Source organism: Eurosta solidaginis, chromosome 1, assembly GCF_040869045.1.
Source record: "Eurosta solidaginis isolate ZX-2024a chromosome 1, ASM4086904v1, whole genome shotgun sequence".
NCBI classification, from domain to species: Eukaryota; Metazoa; Arthropoda; class Insecta; order Diptera; family Tephritidae; genus Eurosta; species Eurosta solidaginis.
In genome coordinates, this window is record NC_090319.1 from 225,735,109 (window position 1) to 225,759,789 (window position 24,681).

At 37.5% G+C, this 24,681-nt stretch overlaps 1 protein-coding gene across 3 annotated transcripts in view; it reads left to right on the forward strand.

The window, feature by feature from the left end:
* Nucleotides 1–24,681, forward strand: part of Snap25 (Synaptosomal-associated protein 25kDa) — a 1,254,720-nt gene that overhangs the window by 56,780 nt on the left and 1,173,259 nt on the right. The window contains exon 2 of one of the 3 annotated variants that reach the window (XM_067769106.1): nt 22,367–22,430. The exons of the other annotated variants lie outside the window; for them this stretch is intronic. The gene's annotated coding sequence lies outside the window, so the exon portion shown is untranslated. The remainder of the gene's footprint in view (nt 1–22,366; nt 22,431–24,681) is intronic. 3 annotated transcript variants of the gene reach the window in all.

Below are 24,681 nucleotides of genomic sequence, written 5' to 3' on the forward strand. Positions count from 1 at the left end.
ATCAAATATCGGGCTACCTTCGAGTGATTGGAGGGTAGTCCGGGTCTGCGAGACAAGGGAGAACCAGCGCTATGTTGGTTTCATCATAAACGATACTTCTTTCCCTTGGCTTGACGAATGTGGTGGAGTTTTAAGTTACGGCTTCTACTCCATCACGTTGAAGATTGGAAGGGATGGTATTAAAGAAGAAGCACCGGACGAAGGTGAGCCTGAACCTCAGGGCGAGGAGTTAGATGGAAACACCCCGAGTGGATCTGCTGCCCCTAGCCCTGATGAAGGAGCCACATCCGCGCTGGAAGATCTCGTGGGCGGGGATAACGCCTCCAGCGAATCTGCAACCGCCACAACGAATCTCGGGGACCCATCCAGCACCTTGAGTGAACATAGGGCCGATATCGAACTGGCACGCAGCACTCCGGATGCCGAGAGCGATACACTCTCGGTATCTGAGTTTGCGGGCCAGTTCTTTACTGGCATGGACGAGCAGCTTCTGCTGGAATCCGACCCGTCGGATGCCGAATTCGACGATACTATCGCAGAGGAGGCATCCGACGTTGCGGATCAGCAGAGGATGGACTTCGATGCTGAAGCCGACCTTTAACAGGCGCGCAGGTACTTCAAATAAACCTGCACCACTCTAAGGCAGCCTCGGCTGCCCTAATCTTACGCCTCAGCACAACAGATGACGAGCCTTGGGTCGTTGGCAGCAAGGTCTGTGGGCTATATTCTAAGGACTACCAGCTGGTGACACCGCCCGTGACAGGTAGAATCAGATCTTGTATTCTAATAAAGAAAACTCTAGTATTTATTCTGCTATCTCTTTTTAGCGACGAGGACTTTACCTGCATTAGTCTCGAGCTACAGGACCGAACGCTCTGGCTGATGTCCGCCTATCTGACGCACGATCGCCCAACTTCTGTGCTGGACCGGCTCTGCAAAGCGGTACGGGAGGCCCACAGCAAAAGGTTCCCGATAATAATCAGAGCCGATGCCAATGCACATCACACCGCTTGGGGCTCTACCGACATTAACACTAGGGGTGAGTCTCTTTTTGATTCTATTATTAACAACAATCTAAGTATATGCAACTCTGGAGACAAACCAACTTTTATCACCTCAAATAGAAGGGAGGTTCTAGATATTACTCTAGTTTCAGGGCCATTTTCTGACCTTGACAAATATTGGAGAGTTTCCAACGAAAACTCCTACTCTGATCATATGTATATCACTTTTACTATGCTTTTGCGTACACCGCATAGGGTGGCTTACAGGAATTGGAGACGTATGGACTGGAACCTATATAAAAAAGTCCGATGCTAAGCGCACTGGAATCTGGTCCCATTATAAGGACGCTTTAAAATTTTTCAAGAAGTCAATCCAGAAGGCCAAAAGGGACTCCTGGAGAACTTCATCAATGACATCGAAGAAGTCTCAGAGGCTAATCGCCTACGAAAGGTCCTCTCCAAAAACCCCATAACTCCCAGCTGCATTCGCACAGTGAACGGAGAATGGTCCACTTCTAGTACGGAAATTCTAGATACCCTGGCCATCACTCACTTTCCAGGCTGCACCTCTCAACCATACCTCTTAAACACGCAATCTAACCCAGGGCCGTTTCGACCCCTGGACCACATAGTTAGCGAAAAAGAAGTTATATGGGAAATCAAGTCCTTTAAACCATTCAAATCTCCGGGAATGGTTGGAATATTTCCCGCTGAGTTGCAAGCTGTAAGCGATCTTATAAGCCCGCTGCTAGCTAAAATCTACAAGGCTTGCCTCAACCTGGTCTATATCCCCGTGGAATGGACCAAGGCAAAGGTAGTCTTCATACCCAAAGGAGGCAGGATATCGGACAACAGTCCAAAGGATTTTAGACCAATAAGTCTGACCTCCTTCCTCCTAAAAGTTCTAGAACGATTGCTGGATGCCTATATTAGACGATCGGCAAATAACGCACTAAATTTCAGCTCTACATGCTATCATTACTAAGATAGAGAAGGGTTTTGCCTTTAAAGAATTTACGCTGGGTATCTTTCTCGACATAGAAGGAGCCTTCAACAACGTTCTCCCAGCAGCGGTCACAAAATCTCAACGTTCACTAGGGGTTTCCACCCCCCTCCGGCTCTTGTGAAATTCGTCGAGCTCCTTCTAAACAAGAGAAGCATTATCTCTGAGCTGGGCAGCTCATCGTTAATAAGGTATACCAATAGAGGAACCCCCCAGGGGGCGTTCTTTCTCCTCTACTATGGAACCTGATGGTGAACGCTCTGTTATCTATACGTACTACAGCCCACCGGATGCCAAGTATTTGCATATGCCGACGGCATAGCCTTGACAGTTACCGGCACTCAGCATCAGCAGTGAAAAAACTGAGATGGTACTTTTTACCTGCAAACGCATTATACCGGAATTTACCCTCCCGTCCCTAAATGGGAGGGAAATCAAACTCTATACCAGGGTTAAATATCTCGGAGTTATTCTAGACAGGAAGCTTGACTGGAAGCGAAATGTGGAGTAACGATCCAGGAAAGTCACAATGGCTCTCTACGCTTGTAAGTCGGCAATCGGAAAAAGGTGGGGTCTCCAGCCACGCATAGTTGTTGTTGTTGTTGTTGTTGTTGTTGTTGTAGAAATGCTTCGCCCCACCTAACAGCCGCGACCGATCACAAATTGTCATCAATATCCTCTAACGGAAGTTCAAGGAAACTTGCCGTTTCAACAGGGGTGGCCCATAAGGAAAGGGGTGTTAGAGGCGTTGGTTCCACATTACAATTAAAGAGATGGTTGGTGTCATGTGCGGACACATTGCAAGCGGGGCATACATTTTGTATGTCGGGGGTGATTCTGGATAGGTAAGAGTTTAACCTGTTACAGTATCCAGAACGAAGTTGAGCAAGAGTGACACGCGTTTCCCTGGGGAGTATGCGTTCCTCCTCCGCGAGTTTTGGATACTTTTTTTAAGTACTGGATTCACCGGACAATTCCCGGCATAAAGGGCCGACGCCTGTTTATAGAGTTCACCAAGGACCAGCTTGTGTTTTTTCGCTTCATACGGCTGGGTTCTCAGGTGCCGTATTTCCTCAAAATGCTTACGGAGATGGCTCCTTAAGCCCCTAGGCGGTGCTGGTTCATCAATCAGATGTCTGTTGGGATGCTCAGGTTTCTGGGTATTCAACAGGAACTGTTTGGTCAGCATCTCATTTCCCTCCCTGATGGGGAGTATTCTCGCCTCATTATGCAGATGGTGTTCTGGGGACATAAGAAGACAGCCTGTGGCAATTCTGAGAGCAGTATTTTGGCAGGCATTTAGCTTCTTCCAGTGGGTAATTTTTAGGCTTGGCGACCATATGGGTGACGCGTAGCACGTAATCGGCTGGCTAATTGCTTTATATGTAGTCATGAGCGTTTCTTTATCTTTTCCCCAGGTACTGCCAGCGAGGGATTTGATGATTTTGTTACGGCTCTGAATTCTCGGAACAATTGCGGCTGCGTGCTCACCAAAATTTAGATCCTGATCAAACGTCACACCAAAGATTTTGGAGTGTAGGAAAGTCGGTAGCGTAGTGCAATCGACGTGGATGTTCAAAATGGTCGATATTTGGGACGTCCATGTTGTAAATATGGTCGCGGAAGATTTATTCGGTGATAATGCCAGGTATCGCGAGGCGAAAAAACTGGGGAGATCAGGGAGGTAGCCGTTTATTTTATTGCATAGCTCATCGATCTTTGGGCCTGGGCCTGTGGCCAGTATTGTGCAGTCATCGGCGTAGGAAACGATTGTGACACCTTCCGGTGGTGAAGGTAGCTTAGATATGTAGAAATTAAACAAAAGTGGGGATAGGACACCACCCTGTGGCACCCCTTGTTTAATTCTCCTTAGTTTTGATGTTTCGTTTCTAAATTGCACCAATGCCTGCCGACCACCCAGATAATTTGCGATCCACCTTTTAAGACATGGGGGAAGGGTAGACCCTTCCAGGTCTTGCAGTAACGAGCCATGGTTGACCGTATCAAAAGCTTTTGATAGGTCTAGCGCTACGAGTACTGTTCTATGGTGGGGGTATTGATTTAAACCGTAATTTATCTGGTTGCTAATGGCATTTAGCGCGGTGGTAGTGCTATGGAGTTTTCTGAAGCCATGCTGATGAGAGGCTAGCTGCAAATTTGCTTGGAAATAAGGGAGCAAAATGGCTTCAAGCGTCTTTCCTACTGGCGATAGGAGAGATATCGGACGATATGACTCTCCTATGTTAGCTGGTTTCCCAGGCTTTAGTAGCGGGACCACCTTGGCCATTTTCCATTCCTCGGGTATGACAAAGGTGGAAAGAGACAGGTTGAAGACATGCGCTAAATATTTGAAACCCTCTTTCCCTAGGCTTTTAAGCATCGACATGGCTATGCCGTCTGGGCCCACTGCTTTGGATGGTTTAGCGTGACCAATGGCGCCCTCAACCTCTTTGGTGATTGTGCTGAATTTGTGTTTATGTGCGTGTCTATTGGGTCTCCGTCTATCTTTGTCGACCGTAGGATGCATTATATATTGTCGGCAGAAAGAGCTCGCGCATTTTTTCGCATCCGACAGCATTTTGTCGCCAAAGGCGATGGAAACTTTGTCTTTGTGCTTAGTCGGATTCGATAGGGACTTTACGGTGGACCAAAGTTTACCCACACCGGTAGAGAGGTTACAACCTCTTAGGCGCTCTTCCCATTTTCCCCGCTTGTGTTCGTCCACAAGCAATCTGATGCGTTAGTTTATATCCCTTATTTGGGGGTCGCCTGGATCAAGGTGTCTTATAAGGTCACGTTCTCTCGCTAAGTTTGTGGCCTCCGCCGGGAAGTGGGGCCGGATTTCGGAAATTCTCCCGGCGGGAATGAAACGTGCCGAGGCGGATTCAATGACCTTACGGAAGGCACGCTCAGCTTGGTGGGCATCAGTCGGGATAGGGAGGGCAGCAAAGCGGTTTTCTGTAAGAGGTTTATATTCTTCCCACTTTCCTTTTTTGAAGTTTATGAAAGTGCGTTTTTCGGTGACTATGAAGTCGGCGGTACGCTCGAGCGAAATAAGTATAGGCAGGTGGTTTAATGCCAATGTTACCATCGGCTGCCAATTGACGCAGTTTACGAGTTCTGCGCTCACGATTGAGATATCTGGCGAACTATGACAGTTTCTTACCATACGTGTGGGGGCGTTTATTGTGCAGAACGTCGTTTCTTCTATTTGATACGCCAACATCTCACCCCTACTATCCGCCCGCAAATTTGAGTGCCATAGATCGTGATGGGCATTGAAATCGCCTAAGATAATGCGATTGTTGCCAGTGAGTAAAGCTCTGATATTAGGGCGGTATCCACTGGGGCAACAGGTGGCAGCAGGGAAGTAGATGTTGCTGATTTCTAGGTTTGCATTGCCTGACCGGACAGATAGGCCTTGACGTTCTAAGACATTATCCCTGCGGTCGATGCCAGGATCAAATATATAATATTGCATAGAGTACGGTATGATACACGCGAAGCCGTCTCCATTTCCGCTCTCGCGGTCTTTCCTGTGGCCACGCATAGTCCATTGGATTTACACGGCAGTGGTGAGACCCATACTCTTCTACGCCGTCACCGTATGGTGGACAGCGGTGCTCTTCCCTCCACTCCCACCAAAGCTCTTGAAACCATATTATTCCTTCTCCCAACTGATCTATATGGTAGATACTGTGCCTCCTGCAATACGGCAAGGCTCAACGCTATCGTACTAGGGAGGGAATGTAGGTTTGGTCACACCCGGATCCTGAAGCAGGTCCCCGAAACCTTGGAAATTGGACCATACAACATCATCCCCTTGCTGGGACAACACATTTTCCACAAGAATCCCAGAGAGGAACGAGTGGGCAAACGGCGTGGAGCCGGGATCTGACGAAATCTCCGTTTTTACAGATGGCTCTAAACTAAACAACAGAGTCGGCAGCGGAATATTCTCGGAGAAGCTCAATCTAAGCGAGAGCTTTCGCTTACCCGACCACTGCAGTGTTTTTCAGGCTGAACTCATAGCTATATGGGAAGCAGCCCTCTATCTTGCTAACCTGCAGGTGACCAATTCTATTTCAATTTTCTCTGACAGCCAAGCTGCCATAAAATCCTTGCAACACAGTAACACCTCGTCACTAGTGGCGTTGAAGTGCAGAGAAACTCTCAACAAACTAGCTGAAAATTGCAACCTAAGCATAATATGGGTTCCTGTCCACTGTGACATCTCAGAAAAATGCGCCGCGGATGAGCTAGCTAGGGAAGGGACCAACCTCCAATCAATAACCTCCGCGGGTTGGGCCAGCCCTCCTCTAAACACTTGCAAACACTGCCTGCGATCTCTTTTCACGGAGCAGGCAAACGCCAGATGGGCCAAGGAACCTACTTGTAGTATATCCAAGCAAATCTGGCTTAAGCTGGATGAAAAGAGATCGCAATCGGGGATATTGTTAAACCGTATCTCTATAAACCCACTAGTGGGCCTTCTTATAGGTGACTGTCTCATGGGCACTCACGGTGCCTATATGGACCTGCAGACAAATGACTTCTGCCGCAGCTGTAGGGACGAGGAGGAGATAGAAAGCGTAGAGCACTATCTTTGCCACTGTCCCGCACTGTCAAAAACCAGGTACCAATGCCTCCACAGACACTTCTTTGGGTGCCATGCGGAGCTTGAATCTATAAACCCAAACGACATCTTGCGTTTCATTAGGCAAACGCGCTGGTTTAGCTTCACTGGGGTCTAAACTCTCTTCTTCTTCGAAAGTAGGGTAACAGGAAATAGGGACCCCCCGCGTGGCTTCACAACGGGCCACAACGGCCTGCGTGAGTCTCCGCTCGGACAGCGGAGGCAGCCACTTTAACCTAACCTAACCTACTCTATCTCTTTTTTAAAAAACTGTGATTTTTCAACAGAAACCCTCATGTTAGCTTCTCATAAACTTTTCAAAACCCAATCTATAACTTTAATGTGTTGTTCCTCTATTTGTGAATTTATTGTTACGTCATCTACGTAAATAGAAGTCGACAAAACTCTTACTTGCCATTGTTGACAGAAAAAGCCGTTTTTCTCGATCTCGCTCTGTGAGCTCAATTTGGTGGAACCCAGATTTGAGGTCGAGGGTTGAAAAGTATTGAGACTGACCCATGTTTGATAAGATCGACATAATGTTTGGTATCGGATACTTATCATCAATGGTTACTTCGTTTAATTTACGAAAATCTACAACTACCCGCTATTTCCTGTTACCATCCTCATCGAAACCTTTTTTATTTACTACCCAAATTGGGTTATTGTAGGGGGATCTACGCGGCCTATTAATACAATTATGTAGAAGTTCTTTCACTTCTTTATTAAAAAAATCTGCAACCCCCATTGGGTATGGGTATAATTTAGAATAGATGGGATTCTCGTGTTTTGTCCGAATCGTTGCAACTATATTCGTATTAAATGGTAGACACGCATTCGGATCAGCAAAAGCATTTAATCTTCTTTCAATCATTTTCAAAAATTCTTTTTTCACTGCATAAGGTACATTATCCCGATTAATTTTGATAGTGTGAATACTTTCCCATTAAAAAAAAAAAAGCCTTTCGGCGCCAAAATAGTGTAAAATTTGGCATTTTTTTAAGTCTACTATAGCATTAACCAACGTTAGTAGGTCAAGCCCAATAATAGCATCAAAAGTTAGCAGATCAGGTAGTATAATAAAATCGGAATTTACCCCATACAAATTTATCCTGCACTTCTTATACACTTTTGTTTCCCCGTGTATTGATCTAGCTAAAAATGGCTTCACTAATGGTACGATCCCCCTAAGTTCTGTAAATGGTTTAATGTAACTTTTAAAAGATCCCGTATCTATTAGCATTTTTATAACATTTCCCTCAATTCCTATTACTCTGCTAATCCAGGGGAGTAAATTCCCTTTCCTAAAAAATTTATTTCCTCATCAATATCATCAACCTCATTATTCACTACTTTATCGTACGAACTCTTTTCAGCCGCATCTTGTGAAATATAATTTATTCTTTGAACTTTTGGTCCTGTACTCCTATCGGATTCCTAACGTCGTTTAAACTGAGGTATGTGGTTGCCGGTATTTGCGGGAAGCTGCCTTTGTTTGGAACTTTGCAAATTGTTAGGCTTATTATGTCGAAAGTACTCATTTTGGGGTTAATATTTTGTTGAACGGCGTAAACGGGATATTGATGGATCTATGTCCATCGGCTCAGGCTTTCCTATTCCTCCATAAAAATTACTACCTTTTTGCTGCTTACTACTGTTATTCTGAAAGTGGGGATTTTTTGTGGAACCTAAATGTTCACATTGGTTACTGCTATTCCCGTCTAACTTTCCATCATTTTCATCAAAATAGCTTTGAAAAATTTGTAGCAAACACATACCGCTCATGGTTCGCTTCCACCTTCTGTGCAAGGGCTGAGGCTGATGGTAAGTCTGTTGGACGCGCAGAGAATAGAATGTCGCAAAGTGGTTTTTTCAGACCGGAAATGAAAACGCGCAGCGCATCCATTCTATACTTTTCATTAATTGACTTCGCTTTCGTAAGTCATTATAGTTTTGTTTGTAAAAGAAGCGTGCGCTTTCTCTCCACTTCGTCGTAAAATTTCAAAACCGTCGAATTTCCCTGCCTTAGCGTGCTCAACTCCTGCTCTATCAAATAAATCGGCCATTTATCAGCATACGTGAAGTCTAGTCTTGCTATGATAGCATGGAAATTCAACACCGTATTGAAAGAAGTCAAAACACCGTCTGCATAACCTCTTACTTTATTTCTAATTATTGCCACCACTTGATAGGGCTTTGCGCTTCCGTCATAACCCTGATACAGTTTGTGAGCTGTGTGTGCTGCTTGTCTCCACGAGACGTAATTTTCCTGTTTGCCATCAAACTCAGGCAAAGACTTGACGAGGTCGAGAGTCTCTTCGCATCGCACGTGACTTAAAATCTGTACCTCCTCAAAATATTGTACTTTAGTAGTCATGGTGGAATTAAGCTGTTTCGTAAGGTCATCTAATTTTTGTCAAAATCATCCCTTTGGGATTTCAATGCAGCCGACATTGCTGGCCTAACAATAGCGCTTATGTCCTCAGGAAGCATGAATTCTTGATTTTTATCTGTTAAATCTAATGAGTCAAAAAGGATGGCTAGTTCAGAGTCGCTCATCAATTGAATACTATATCGAAAAAATTTATATCAAAACCCGTTAGCTTGCACTACCTATATTTTAATTAAAAACTGAGCATATCACTTACTATGAAATTTAATATAATGCACCGTTGTTTGCTGCCACCAGTATTTGCTGTAGGTTATCCAAATGTAATTTTTGCGCAGTGTACAAATTTTATACCGTGTATTTAGCCTCTTTCCAAATTAAATTTTCGCAAATTTGTTGCTTAGTGAAGAAATTTGATACTACGCCGCTGGCAAATTTGTTGTTTGGTGTAGATATTTGATAGGTACTACGCCGAGTCAAAATATGATTTTCGCAAAATTTTGTCCAAATGTATAACTTTCGCGGTTTTCTTGTTTAGTGTAGAAATTTGATAAATGTATTAGCCGCTGTTTAAATATGATTTTCGCAAAACTGTTGCTTAGAGTACGTATTTGACCGCTGTCAAAATATAATTTTCGCAAATTTGTTGTATGTATTTGCCGCTATCGCCTATTTTGTTGCAGACTATACAAATACTGCTATTACGTAAAATGTGTGTAGATTTGGCCACAGGTTCAATTATTTTCCGTAGGCTGTCCAAATTTATCGTAATTTTGCAGCTTCTTAGTTGGGCGCCAGTTTCCAATAATATTTTTAATATATTGAAAACTATTATGTAATAAATAATTAACGCGTTTGCTTTAATTATAGTACAGCATGTGCTTTATTAATATTACGTAAATGAAAGATGAGTATGTGCTTTACTAATAGAAAAGGTGCATATCAATTGCGACGCTCAATAGTGCATGCTGTGACACTCCAATTGCAACTAAACTACTAAGTTAATTCTAATTGGACTTGTTCCAATAAGAATACCGCAAACTTCAATCTTGTTACATTCATTCCAATAAGAGCAACTAAAGAAAGGCGACCGTTAAGCCTCGTTTTCATTATGGCATATATGTCGTCAAATGTCGCCAAAATAATGAAATCGGGCTGCCAAATAGCGTCAGTTGCTTTTGCAGTCAGGTTTGACATCTCACTGTCAGACAAAATGGCATCCAAGTGAAAACGACCAAATTTCAGTTTGCCAGTGCAGTTGGAAACGTTTGACACACAAAACAGATTTGCCAACATGCTGGCAAATCTGTCATTAAACGAGCAATTCTTGTTTGTGTGTATAGCCGAACGATCTCGGGAACGGCTCAACCGATTTAAATGAAATTTGGCACAGAGATAATGTATCACCTTCTAAGACTTTCTACTTAGGTGTTTCCACTCAGAATGTCTCACAAGGTTGCCACCTATTCGAAAAAAAAAAAATTGCATGACATATACCGATATGGGTATCAAACGAAAGGTATTTCACTCCACATTACAATAGGGACATTCACTCCGCATTATAATAGGAACATTTTTGAGTAGGATTGCCGTTTAGGGTTGCCACCTATTCGAAATTAAAAAAAATTGCATGAGATATGCCGATATGGGTATCAAACGAAAGGTATTTCACTCCACATTACAATACTAACATTTTTGAGTAGGGCTGCCATTTAGGGTTGCCACCTATACGAAATTTAAAAAAAATTGCTTGAGATATGCCGACATGGGTATCAAACGAAAGGTATTTCACTCCGCATTACAATAGGAACATTTTTGAGTAGGGTTGCCATTTAGGGTTGCCAACTATTCGAAATTTAAAAAAAATTGCATGAGATATGCCGATATGGGTATCAAACGAAAGGTATTTCACTCCGCATTACAATAGGGACATTTTTGAGGAGGGTTGTCGTTTGGGGTTGGAGTAGTTGGAGGACGTAATGGATGAGTCAGCTGCAAATTCTGCAATTTTCGTTCACCCAGTCGGTAGTACCACTAAAAAAGGGAAGCGGGTGAGAAAACTGACTGAAAAATAGACAGCCGAGCAAAAGGTGAGGCTATTGCAGGAAGCAGAGGTCAGGGAGGGGACCTTGAATTATCTTTCGCCTCAATACAGGGACAGGAATTTGAGGGATGCTCAATGGCAAGATGTGGCGGATATTTTAAAGATGCGCGATTTAAGGTATCTGCCAAGTGTAACAGCCTGCGCTGCTCTTTCCGCGTGAGTTCTTTTTTCTTTATAAATATACTAGCCTTTACTCGCGGCCCCGTCCGCAAGGAGAAAATGAAATATATGAGCTATTCAAATTAGCCTCCAACAAATGATCCCGAATTTATACAGAAAAAGCCACGAATTGACCCCGACGATATCGCGGACGGATCCCGAAAACAATCCAGAAATGCCCCGGAAGCGTCTCCAAAAGTTCCCGGAATAGTCCCAAAAAAAAACCCGAAATGACAACGACACGATTCTAGACTTATCCAGAGAACCACACAGAAATGATGCCGAAAGGGTCCCCAAATGATCCCGTATTAGTCGCGAAAAAGTCCCGAAATGACCCCGGCGTGATCCCGGACGGATACTCAAAACCATCTAGAAATGATGCCGGAAGGTACCCCAAATGATCCCGAAAAAGTCCCGAAATGACCTTGATGGGATCCCGGACAGTTCCCTAAAACCCTCCAGAAATGATGCCGAAAAGGTCCCCAAATGATCCCGTATTAGTCTCGAAAAGGTCCCGAAATGACCCCGACGGGATCCCGGACGGATACCCAAAACCATCTAGAAATGATGCCGGAAGGTACCCCAAATGTTCCCGAAAAAGTCCCAAAATTACCCTAATGGGATCCCGGACGGATCCCTACAACCCTCCAGAAATGATGCCGAAAGGGTCCCCAAATGATCTCGTATTAGTCGCGAAAAAGTACCGAAATTACCCCTACGGGATCCCGGACGGATACCCAAAACCATCTAGAAATGATGCCGGAAGGTACCACAAATGATCCCGTATTAGTCGAGAAAAAGTCTAAAAATTACCCAGTCGGGATCCCGAACGGATACCCAAAACCATCTAGAAATGATGCCGGAAGGAACCCCAAATGTTCCCGAAAAAGTCCCGAAATGAGATCCCGGACGGAACCCGAAAAGCAACTAGAAATGATGTCGGTAGGTACAACAAATGATCCCGAAATAGTCCCGAAATGACCCCGTCGCTGTCAAAAATATTTACTTAACGTTTGACGTCAGTGGTGAAAACTGGATGTCAATCGACTGACACCACAATTTGATGACAGTCTTTGGCACACGCTGCTATCTCGACTTCATGCCAGTTTTTAATATGTAAGGAAAACACATTTGACACCAAATCGCCATGGTGACAGTTATGTCAGTATTTGATGTCAGTGATTTTGACATAGTGAAAACAAAGCATTAGCATGATTTGCGCTGCCATCCATACGGACCGCTCTCCCAGCAGTCGGCGCACTATTGCATTGCAAATATGAGCGATGCTGTTACTATTATGATGTCAGAGTAGCCATCAGAGAACGGTCGGCTTACTTGGGTGGCCTTCAATGTTTTTGGGCTTAACTTATATAAGGGTCTAAAAAAATATTTAAGGGCTCATGTTTTACATAGAGTCCTGTTTCCTGGAAAAAACAAACAGTTTTTCGAAGTACCCTAAAATACACAGAAAATACCTGCTGTAGCCACATCGCTGGGAGTTTCATATAAAACGGCGTATACTTGGATTACGAGTGGCAGAGTAGAAAAAAGAGCTGCTGGCGGTAAAAATCCCCGCATGCTGGCAGACGAGGAAGTTACAGAGATGCTCAGCTGGTTGGAGGAAAACTGCAGCATTTCTCTCCGCCAAATTCAAGCAAAAATTGTCACTAATTTTAATAAAAATATTTGTATTTCTAGCATAAGCAATTACCTTGAAGGTAAACTGTTTACATTGAAAAAAGTTCACACACAACCCACAACACTTAACTCACCAAAAAACAAAACAAAACGCGCACAGCACATAACACAATTAAACACATACATACAGGCGGGTAAGCAGTTGGTTTATATCAATGAAACAAATTTTAATTAGGTTTGTCGGTATTCACGCGGTAGGTCGAAGCGCGGTAACAGGGCAGTGCAGACACTGCCAGCCTCCCGTGGTGCAAACGTCCACCTGATAGGGGCTATCTCGGCATGATTGGTGATAGCCTTAGATAGGGAGAGGGGGTCATTTACTGCAGCTTCCTTCCATCGCTGGATCGGAACAGTCTTGTGACACGGTTTGGGCAACAACCTGAGTAACATGGTTGTTATCTGCGATAATGCGCCATGTCACTCAAGGATTGAAGCTTTAGTCAGCGAATTTTCGGATGGGATCGCAACTGTGCTGCGTTTAGAACCATATTCACCTATGCTGAACCCAGTAGAGGCAATATGGTCCAAAATAAAGACGGTTGTGAAATCGAATATGGCTGTGCCCAGTGTTCAAGGCCCAGGTCTGACGGAGCAGAGGCTGCAGTATTTAGAGGCCAAAATTGATGATGCCAAGGCAGCTGTGACAGGTGGAGATTGCGTACGTGCAACGCAGCACTGCTTCAGCTTCCACGCTGACGCACTTGCATTGCGTAATATGCAAGCCGGTGAATAGTTACATAATACACAAACACACATACACACATGCACACATAGTATACATAAAAATAAAATAAACTAAAATAAAATAAAATGAAATATATTGGAATAAATTAGTTAAAAAACCTGTGGTTTTATTCAACGTAGTTTTATTGACCTCGAGGCAGCTAAAGTTCAACATATTTAAAATAAAATAACTATAATATATATAATAAAAATATAAATATATATAATAAGTATAAAAAAAAACTTTAAATAAAATAAAATAAAACAAAATAAAGTTAAAAAAAAACAAATTTAAACACAATAATGATACAAAACGTATTTTTTCTTCCTTTCTCAAAAAAAATAAAATAGTTGAATACAGATTTTGTTCATTACTTTTGTGACTACATACATATGTACATATGTTCACTGTACTGTTCCATTACTTGCACTCTTTTCATTATAAATATAATGTTAATAAAACTGAATAATATGTTAATGATCGTGTTTTTCTGTGAAAAGCTTCTCAGTTCCCTCTCCCTTTGCCTGTCTGTGAACACTCATCAAATTGGATTGCCTGTAGCGGTACTTCGCCACGTTCAATCGAGACCACCTCCACGGATGGGTAGTCATCGACAAGTTTTGAGTGTTGTGTAGTGGGTTAAACGGGGTTATACCGTGATGACAACACTTTGTCGGAAAAAAATCCCGAGTAACTGCGATAGTTTGTTGTTGTTGTTGTATTTACAGTACTTCACTTTACTTAGCCGACGCATCTATTCATGGATTGATGGCCTAAACCGGGTTATCCTTTGCCGGATATGAATCCGTTACGTTTCGGTACCAGCACCTTGCGGCACCAGCCCGACAGCCTTCATTGGATTTAAGTCGCCTCTTACGACCGCAGGGGGGAACTCTGGTATCTGAGAACCGGTGTCTCTAACTCTTTTGTCTTAAAGCCACTGCTTGGTAAGGTCGACCGCTATTTTATTATCTTTATTTCATTATGATATATCCAAAAATGTGAAATAAAACCTGCATCCAAGCAAGGTATAAAAAAATACATGAACATTTTTCTGAATATGAATTTTAATTTTCTATATATGAATTGTAAATTTCTGAATATGAATTGTAATTTTCTGAATATGAAATTGAAATTCTGAATATGAACTGCTACTTTCTGAATATCAATTGTAACTTTCTGAATATCAATTGAAACTTTCTGAATATGAATTACAATTTTCAGAATATTAAATGGAAGTTCTGAATATAAATTGTAACTTTCTGAATATGAACTGTATTTTTCTGAATATGAATAGTAACTTTCTGAATATGAAGTGGAATTCTGAATATGAATTGTAACTTTCTGGATGGAAATTCTGAATATGAATTGCAACTTTCTGAATATCAATTGTAACTTTCTGAATATAAAATGGAAATTCTGAATATGAATTGTAATTAACAACAACAATTTTTAACAATTTATTTAATAACACAGTGACAGTAGTCTTTTAAAAGCACACCTATCAGCTTAAATTAATTACCATGAAATTGCTCACATCGATTAGAACTATAATTAAATGATCTTATATCTAACAAGAAAAATTACATATATTAATTAATAAATAAATAAAAAAAAGTGTATAATAAGAATAAATTAAAAAGATAGAGAGAAGGATATATATATAATCGCACCGAAAATATAATACATTGTTCGGAAACCAACCAATTTAAGCAACTGTGGGGTTTTCTTTTTGAAATACGTTTTAAATCGTTTGTAGTTTTTCATACGAAAAAAGTTTTTTTTTTGGTCCACAGGTTTCGGAGATATCGCTAACGCATCTCAAAAAAACCAACAACGCACCAATTTGAAGCACTAAACGTACTTTTCCTATAACTACAAATGATGAAGTTGATTGCAGTGAAATTCATTTTTTTGTAGTTTTTACAGTAACTCCGAAAATATAATACATTTTGCGGAAACCAAGCAATTTAAGTAAATTTGTTTTCTTTCTTTTTGAAATACGTTGTAAATCGTTTGTAGCTTTTCATAAGAAACAAATAATACATATATATAAAATATAATACATTGTGCGGAAACCAAGCAATTTAAGTAAATTTGGTCTATTTCTTTTTGAAATATGTTTTAAATCATTTGTAGTTTTTCATACGAAAGAAAAATTTTTTTGTGCTCCACAGGTTTCGGAGATATCGCTAACGCATCCCAAAAAAACCAACAACGCAGCAATTTGGAAGCACTAAAAGTACTTTTCCTATAACTACAAACGATGAAATTGATTGTAGTGAAATAAATTTTTTTTTTTTTGTAGTTTTTATAGTTACTCCGAAAATATAGTACATTGTGCGGAAACCAAGCAATTTAAGTAAATTTGTTTTTTTCTTTTTGAAATACGTTGTAAATCGTTTGTAGCTTTTCATACGAAAAAAATAATACATATATATAAAATATAATACATTGTGCGGAAACCAAGCAATTTAAGTAAATTTGGGTTTTTCTTTTTAAAATACCTTTTAAATCGTTTTTAGTTTTTCATACGGAAAAAATTTTTTTTGGTCGACAGGTTTCGGAGATATCGCTAACGCATCTCAAAAAAACCAACAACGCAGCAATTGGGAAGCACTAAAAGTACTTTTCTTATAACTACAAACGATGAAGTTTATTGCAGTGAAATTCATTTTTTTGTAGTTTTTACAGTAACTCCGAAAGTATAATACATTGTGCGGAAACCAAGCAATTTAAGTAAATTTGTTTTTTTTCTTTTTGAAATACGTTGTAAATCGTTTGTAGCTTTTCATACGAAAAAAATAATACATATATATAAAATATAATACATTGTGCGGAAACCAAGCAATTTAAGTAAATTTGGTCTATTTCTTTTTGAAATATGTTTTAAATCATTTGTAGTTTTTCATACGAAAGAAAAATTTTTTTTGCTCCACAGGTTTCGGAGATATCGCCAACGCATCCCAAAAAAACCAACAACGCAGCAATTTGGAAGCACCAAAAGTACTTTTCCTATAACTACAAACGATGAAATTGATTGTAGTGAAATAATTTTTTTTTTGTAGTTTTTATAGTTACTCCGAAAATATAATACATTGTGCGGAAACCAAGCAATTTAAGTAAATTTGTTTTTTTTTTTTTGAAATATGTTTTAAATCATTTGTAGTTTTTCATACGAAAGAAAAATTTTTTTTTGATCCACAGGTTTCGGAGATATCGCTAACGCATCTCAAAAAAACCAACAACGCAGCAATTGGGAAGCACTAAAAGTACTTTTCTTATAACTACAAACGATGAAGTTTATTGCAGTGAAATTAATTTTTTTGTAGTTTTTATAGTTACTCCGAAAATATAGTACATTGTGCGGAAACCAAGCAATTTAAGTAAATTTGTTTTTTTCTTTTTGAAATACATTGTAAATCGTTTGTAGTTTTTCATACGAAAAAAATTATCATATATATAAAGTATAATACATTGTGCGGAAACCAAGCGATTTAAGTAAATTTGTTTTTTTTTTTGAAATATGTTTTAAATCATTTGTAGTTTTTCATACGAAAGAAAAATTTTTTTTTATCCACAGGTTTCGGAGATATCGCTAACGCAACCCAAAAAAACCAACAACGCAGCAATTTGGAAGCACTAAAAGTAGTTTTCCTATAACTACAAACGATGAAATTGATCGTAGTGAAATTCATTTTTTTTCGTTTTTATAGTTACTCCGAAAGTATAATACTTTGTGCGGAAACGAAGCAATTTAAGTAAATTTAGTTTTTCCTTTTTGAATTACGTTTTAAATCGCTAATAGTTTTCAAACGAAAACAAAACTTTTGTGTGCTCCAAAGGTTTCGGAGATATCGCTAACGCATCCAAAAAAAAACCAACAACACAGCAATTTGGAAGCACTAAAAGTACTTTTCCTATAACTACAAAGGATGAAATTGATTGTAGTGAAATTCATGTTTTTTTTTTTAGTTTTTATAGTTACTCCGGAAATATAATACATTGTTCGGAAACCAACCAATTTAAGCAAATGTGGGGTTTTCTTTTTGAAATACGTTTTAAATCGCTTGTAGTTTTTTTTTGGTCCACAGGTTTTTGAAGCACTAAACGTACTTTTCCTATAACTACAAATGATGAAGTTGATTGCAGTGAAATTCATTTTTTTGTAGTTTTTACAATAACTCCGAAAATATAATACATTGTGCGGAACCAAGCAATTTAAGTAAATTTGTTTTTTTTTTCTTTTTGAAATACGTTGTAAATCGTTTGTAGCTTTTCATACGAAAAAAAATAATATATATATATAAAATATAATACATTGTGCGGAAACCAAGCAATTTAAATAAATTTGGTCTATTTTTTTTGAAATATGTTTTAAATCATTGGTAGTTTTTCACACGAAAGAAAAATTTTTTTGTGCTCCACAATTGCTTAATGCAAATGCTTAATTTTTTTTTGTAGTTTTTATATTTACTCCGAAAATATAATACATTGTGCGGAACCTAAGCAATTTAAGTAAATTTGTTTTTTTTGAAATATGTTTTAACTCATTTGTAGTTTTTCATTCGAAAGAAAAAATTTTTTTTGCTCCACAGGTTTCGGAGATATCGCTAACGCAACCCAAAAAAACCAACAACGCAGCAATTTGGAAGCAGTAAAAGTACTTTTCCTATAACTAAAAACGATGAAATTGACTGTAGTGAAATAAATATTTTTTTTTGTAGTTTTTATAGTTACTCCGAAAATATAACACATTGTGCGGAAACCAAGCAATTTAAGTAAATTTGTTTTTTCTTTTTGAAATATGTTGTAAATCGTTTGTAGCTTTTCATACGAAAAAAAAATAGTACATATATATAAAATATAATACATTGTGCGGAAACCAAGCAATCTAAGTAAATCTGGTCTATTTCTTTTTGAAATATGTTTTCAATCATTTGTAGTTTTTCATTCGAAAGAAAAATTTTTTTGCTCCACAGGTTTCCGAGATATCGCTAACGCATCCCAAAAAAACCCACAACGCAGCAATTTGGAAGCACTAAAAGTACTTTTACTATAACTACAAACTTTGGAACTGATTGTAGTGAAATTAATTTTTTGTAGTTTTTTTGTTACTCCGAAAATATAATATATTGTGCGGAAACCAAGCAATTTAAGCAAATTTGGGTTTTTTCTTTTTGAAATACGTTTTAAATCGTTTGTAGTTTTTCATACGAAAACAACATTTTTTTTGGCCCACAAGTTTCGGAGATATCGCTAACGCATCTCAAAAAAACCAAGAACGTATCAATTTGGAAGCACTAAAGTGCTTTTCCCATAACTACAAATGATGAAATTGATGGTAGTGAAATTCATTTTTTTGTAGCTGTTATAGTTACTCCGAAAATATAAGACATTGTCCGGAAAGCAAGCAATTCAAGTAAATTTGGTTTGTTTCTTTTTGAAATACATTTTAAATCGTTTGTAGTTTTTCATACGAAAACAAAAATTTTTTTTGGTCAACAGGTTTCGGAGATATCGCTAACGCATCTCAAAAAAACCAAGAACGCAGCAATATGGAAGCACTAAAACTACTTTTCCTAAAACTACAAAGGATGAAATCGATTGTAGTAATTAATTTTTTTGTAATTTTTATAGTTGCTCCGAAAATATAATACATTGTGCGGAAACCAAGCAATTTAAGCAAATTTGGGTTTTTTCTCTTTGAAATACGTTTTAAATCGTTGGTACTTTTTCATAAAACAAACATTTTTTTTGTTCTACAGGTTTCGGAGATATCGCTAACGCATCTCAAAAAAACCAAGAACGCAGCAATTTGGAAGTACTTAATAAAGTACTTTTCCTAAAACTACAAACGATGAAATTGATCGTAGTGAAATTAATTTTTTTGTAGTTTTTATAGTTACTCCGAAAATATAATACATTTTGCGGAAACCAAGCAATTTAAGCAAATTTGGGGTTTTTCTTTTTGAAATACGTTTTAAATCGTTTGTAGTTTTTCATACGAAACAACATTTTTTTTTTGGTCCACAGGTTTTGTAGATATCGCCAACGCATCTCAAAAAACCAAGAACGGAACAATTTGGAAGCACTAAAAGTACTTTTACTATAGCTACAAACTTTGGAATTGATTGTAGTGAAATTCATTTTTTGTAGTTTTTATAGTTACTCCGAAAATATAATACATTGTGTGGAAACCAAGCAATTTAAGCAAATTTGGGTTTTTTTCTTTTTGAAATACGTTTTAAATCGTTTGTAGTTTTTCATACGAAAACAACATTTTTTTTGGCCCACAAGTTTCGGAGATATCGCTAACGCATCTCAAAAAAACCAAGAACGCAGCAATATGGAAGCACTAAAATTACTTTTCCTAAAACTACAAAGGATGAAATCGATTGTAGTGAAATTAATTTTTTTGTAATTTGTATAGTTGTTCCGAAAATATAATACATTGTGCGGAAACCAAGCAATTTAAGCAAATTTGGGTTTTTCTTTTTGAAATACGTTTGTAGTTTTTCATACGAAAATAAAAATTTTTTTTGGCCAACAGGTTTCGGAGATATTGCTAACACATCTCAAAAAAACAAAGAACGCAGCAATAAGGAAGCACTAAAATTACTTTTCCTAAAACTACAAAGGATGAAATCGATTGTAGTGAAATTAAGTTTTTTGTAATTTTTATAGTTGCTCCGAAAATATAATACATTGTGCGGAAACCAAGCAATTTAAGCAAATTTGGGTTTTTTCTCTTTGAAATACGTTTTAAATCGTTGGTAGTTTTTCATAAGACAAACATTTTTTTTGGTCTACAGGTTTCGGAGATATCGCTAACGCATCTCAAAAAAACCAAGAACGCAGCAATTTGGAAGCACTTAATAAAGAACCTTTCTTAAAACTACAAACGATGAAATTGATCGTAGTGAAATTCTTTTTTTTGTAGTTTTCATAGTTACTCCGAAAATATAATACATTGTGCGGAAACCAAGCAATTTAAGCAAATTTGGGGTTTTTCTTTTTGAAATACGTTTTAAATCGTTTGTAGTTTTTCATACGAAACAACATTTTTTTGGCCCACAGGTTTTGGAGATATCGCTAACACATCTCAAAAAAACCAAGAACGCAGCAATATGGAAACACTAAAATCAATTTTCCTATAACTACAAACGAAGAATTCGATTGTAGTGAAATTCATTTTTTTGTAGTTTTTATAGTTGCTCCGAAAATATAATACATTGTGCGCAAACCAAGCAATTTAAGCAAATTTGGGGTTTTTCTTTTTGAAATACGTTTTAAATCGTTGGTAGTTTTTCATAAGACAAACATTTTTTTTGGTCTACAGGTTTCGGAGATATCGCTAACGCATCTCAAAAAAACCAAGAACGCAGCAATTTGGAAGCACTTAATAAAGAACCTTTCTTAAAACTACAAACGATGAAATTGATCGTAGTGAAATTCATTTTTTTTTGTAGTTTTTATAGTTACTCCGAAAATATAATACATTGTGCGTAAACCAAGCAATTTAAGTAAATTTGGTTTTTTCTTTTTGAAATACGTTTTAAATCGTTTGTAGTTTTTCATACGAAAACAAAAATTTTTTCTGGTCCACAGGTTTCGGAGATATCGCTAACACTTCTCAAAAAAACCAAGAACGCAGCAATATGGAAACACTAAAATCAATTTTCCTATAACTACAAACGAAGAATTCGATTGTAGTGAAATTCATTTTTTTGTAGTTTTTATAGTTGCTCCGAAAATATAATACATTGTGCGGAAACCAAGCAATTTAAACAAATAAATTTTTTTCTTTTTGAAATACTTTTTAAATCGTTGGTAGTTTTTCATACGAAAACATTTTTTTTTTGCTCCACAGGTGTCGGAGATATCGCTAACGCATCTCAAAAAACTAAGAACGCAGCAATTTTGAAGCACTAAGAGTAATTTACCTATAACTACAACCGATGAAATTCATTGCAGTGAAATTCATTTTTTTGTAGTTTTTATAGTAACTCCGAAAATATAATACATTGTGCGGAAACCAAGCAATTTAAGCAAATTTGGTTTTTTCCTTTTTGAAATACATTTTAAATCGTTGTTAGTTTTTCATACGAAAAAAATTTTTTTTGCTCCACAGGTGTCGGAGATATTCGCAAACGCATCTCAAAAAAACCAAGAACGCAGCTATTTGGAAGCACTAAAAGTACTCTTCCTATAATTACAAATGATTGATCGCAGTGAAATTAATGTTTTTGTAGTTACTCCGAAAATATAATACATTGTGCGGAAACCAAGCTATTTAAGCAAATTTGGGGTTTTTCTTTTTGAAATACGTTTTAAATCGTTTGTAGTTTTTCATACGAAAACAACATTTTTTTTTGGCCCACAGGTTTCGGAGATATCGCTAACATATCTCAAAAAACCAAGAACACAGCAATGTGGAAGCACTAAAATTACTTTTCCTATAACTACAAACGATGAAATTGATTGTAGTGAAATTCTTTTTTTGTAGTTTTTATATAATTACTCCGAAAATATAATAAATTGTGCGGAAACCAAGCAACTTAAGCAAATTTGTTTTTTTTTTTGAAATACGTTTTAAAACGTTTGTAGTTTTTCATACGAAAAAAAAATTTTTTTTTTTCTCCCCAGGTTTCGGAGATATCGCTAACGCATCTCAAAAAACTAAGAACGCAGCAATTTTGAAGCACTAAAGGTACTTTACCTATAACTACAACCGATGAAATTCATTGCAGTGAAATTATTTCTTTTGTAGTTTTTACAGTTACTCCGAAAATATAATACATTGTGCGGAAACCAAGCAATTTAAGAAAATTTGGTTTTTTTCTTTTTGAAATACGTTTTCAATCGTTTGTAGTTTTTCATACGAAAAACATTTTTTTTTACTTCACAGGTGTCGGAGATATCGCTATCGCATCTCAAAAAACTAAGTACGGAGCAATTTCGAAGCACTACAAGTACTTTTCCTATAACTACAAACGATGAAATTGATTGTAGTGAAATTAATTTTTTTGTAGTTTTTATAGTTACTCCGAAAATATAATACATTTTGCGGAAACCAAGCAATTTAAGTAAATTTAGTTTGTTTCTTTTTGAAATAAATTGTAAACCGTTTGTAGTTTTTCATCGAGATATCGCTAACGCATCTCAAAAAAACCAAGAACGCAGCAATATGGAAGCACTAAAATTACTTTTCCTAAAACTACAAATGATGAAATCGATTGTAGTGAAATTAATTTTTTTGTAATTTTTATAGTTGCTCCGAAAATATAATACATTGTGCGGAAACCAAGCAATTTAAGCAAATTTGGGTTTTTTCTTTTTGAAATACGTTTGTAGTTTTTCATACGAAAACAACATTTTTTTTGGCCCACAAGTTTCGGAGATATCGCTAACGCATCTCAAAAAAACCAAGAACGCAGCAATATGGAAGCACTAAAATTACTTTTCCTAAAACTACAAAGGATGAAATCGATTGTAGTGAAATTAATTTTTTTGTAATTTCTATAGTTGTTCCGAAAATATAATACATTGTGCGGAAACCAAGCAATTTAAGCAAATTTGGGTTTTTCTTTTTGAAATACGTTTGTAGTTTTTCATACGAAAATAAAAATTTTTTTTGGTCAACAGGTTTCGGAGATATCGCTAACGCATCTCAAAAAAACCAAAAACGCAGCAATATGGAAGCACTAAAATTACTTTTCCTAAAACTACAAAGGATGAAATCGATTGTAGTGAAATTAATTTTTTTGTAATTTGTATAGTTGTTCCGAAAATATAATACATTGTGCGGAAACCAAGCAATTTAAGCAAATTTGGGTTTTTCTTTTTGAAATACGTTTGTAGTTTTTCATACGAAAATAAAAATTTTTTTTGGTCAACAGGTTTCGGAGATATCGCTAACGCATCTCAAAAAAACCAAAAACGCAGCAATATGGAAGCACTAAAATTACTTTTCCTAAAACTACAAAGGATGAAATCGATTGTAGTGAAATTAATTTTTTTGTAATTTTTATAGTTGCTCCGAAAATATAATACATTGTGCGGAAACCAAGCAATTTAAGCAAATTTGGGTTTTTCTTTTTTAAATACGTTTGTAGTTTTTCATACGAAAATAAAAATTTTTTTTGGTCAACAGGTTTCGGAGATATCGCTAACGCATCTCAAAAAAACCAAAAACGCAGCAATATGGAAGCACTAAAATTACTTTTCCTAAAACTACAAAGGATGAAATCGATTATAGTGAAATTAATTTTTTTGTAATTTGTATAGTTGTTCCGAAAATATAATACATTGTGCGGAAACCAAGCAATTTAAGCAAATTTGGGTTTTTCTTTTTGAAATACGTTTGTAGTTTTTCATACGAAAATAAAAATTTTTTTTTGGTCAACAGGTTTCGGAGATATCGCTAACGCATCTCAAAAAACCCAAAAACGCAGCAATATGGAAGCACTAAAATTACTTTTCCTAAAACTACAAAGGATGAAATCGATTGTAGTGAAATTAATTTTTTTGTAATTTTTATAGTTGCTCCGAAAATATAATACATTGTGCGGAAACCAAGCAATTTAAGCAAATTTGGCTTTTTTCTCTTTGAAATACGTTTTAAATCGTTTGTAGTTTTTCATACGAAAACAAAAATTTTTTCTGGTCCACAGGTTTCGGAGATATCGCTAACACATCTCAAAAAAACCAAGAACGCAGCATTATGGAAGCACTAAAATTACTTTTCCTATAACTACAAACGATGAAATTGATCGTAGTGAAATTCATTTTTTTCTGTAGTTTTTATAGTTACTCCGAAAATATAATACATTGTGCGTAAACCAAGCAATTTAAGTAAATTTGGTTTTTTCTTTTTGAAATACGTTTTAAATCGTTTGTAGTTTTTCATACGAAAACAAAAATTTTTTCTGGTCCACAGGTTTCGGAGATATCGCTAACAC